The sequence below is a fragment of the Propithecus coquereli genome, unplaced genomic scaffold (genome assembly GCF_000956105.1).
Source record: "Propithecus coquereli isolate 6110/MARCELLA unplaced genomic scaffold, Pcoq_1.0 Scaffold22, whole genome shotgun sequence".
NCBI lineage: Eukaryota > Metazoa > Chordata > Mammalia > Primates > Indriidae > Propithecus > Propithecus coquereli.
Genome location: NW_012147189.1, coordinates 5,310,104 through 5,310,707, shown reverse-complemented (window position 1 = coordinate 5,310,707; position 604 = coordinate 5,310,104). Strand labels below are relative to the sequence as shown.

The window sequence follows — 604 nt, the reverse complement described above, 5'->3', positions numbered from 1 at the left end:
TTCATTTTATTTAATGGACATATGTTTCCAGTGAAAAAATAAGAAAGTGAAGATCATGGTCTCTAGACTATCCCATGTAACATACGGACCGATGTGAGTTACAGAACAGTGATATAGAAGGACTGCCCCCACCTACCCCTCTGTCCCCCACCCCCATTCAACAACTCCCTCCTTACCACTCCCCAGGGTGGCTTACTTCTGTACGTATAGGCCTGCAGTCCCTTAATCTAGTCCTACTCAGAAAGGATTGCAAAATGCTAGGGAGAAAGAAAAGTGGAACTGAAAACCCCATGTTCAAAAAATTAGATTCTGTAATGAAAAGAAGGGTGACTATATATTTTGTGCTTTAGAAACTACCATGGCTAAGGAATCAATCCATTTATTTATATTCAGTCACATTAATAGATTATACATTTGAAAGATGACTTACCTGCAAGTTTAAATCTTGCATTATATGCCACACACTGACATAATATTACCTTTTATTTTATGGCTTTTGAGTTCTCATAACATTATATTAGGCCACAGTGCCATGGTAATCAACAAAATAAGAGTTATTGAATTCAGATGGTAGATGGCTTACACTACTTCTAATTTTGTAAAA

The 604-nt window shown here is 36.8% G+C and overlaps 1 protein-coding gene across 1 annotated transcript in view; it reads right to left on the bottom strand.

Moving 5' to 3' along the window:
* ADGRV1 (adhesion G protein-coupled receptor V1) overlaps window positions 1–604 on the bottom strand; it is a 539,879-nt gene that overhangs the window by 451,242 nt on the left and 88,033 nt on the right. The gene's annotated exons all lie outside the window — the stretch shown is intronic.